Below are 505 nucleotides of genomic sequence, written 5' to 3'. Positions count from 1 at the left end.
TAATGTATGTATTGGATATATTGTTTTAGTATAAGATGACCAATTACCTCGAGGATTCTGGAAATTGGGTAATATAAATGAATTAATTGTAGGAAGAGATGGAGAAATAAGAGCAGCCATTGTCAGAACACATAGTAAGGATGGTAAGACAATACTACTCAAGAGACCACTTCAAAGTCTGTACCCACTTGAAGGATCAGATGATTCGGACTTCACTCTAACTCACCATTACAATTGTTGTCTAAAAGTGAACCTATTGGCACTGTAGAAACTCACCCATTGATGGAAGATCACTCACCTAAGAAACCCTTTCATCTACCTAAACAAACAGCGGCTCTACGCGCTAGAGACAGGATAGGATCATGGACAAGGGAGCTGTTGGTATCAGACTTGGATAATTTTTGAAATATCGAATGGGATACAATAATTCCAACATCACCCAGCTTTACTACCAATGATTGACTTCTTGATCAAAAAGCTCTGGTGAAAGAAGATCACCTGAATA

This window comes from Amphimedon queenslandica, unplaced genomic scaffold (assembly GCF_000090795.2).
Source record: "Amphimedon queenslandica unplaced genomic scaffold, v1.1 AMPQUscaffold_13187, whole genome shotgun sequence".
NCBI lineage: Eukaryota > Metazoa > Porifera > Demospongiae > Haplosclerida > Niphatidae > Amphimedon > Amphimedon queenslandica.
This window is presented reverse-complemented; position numbering follows the sequence as displayed.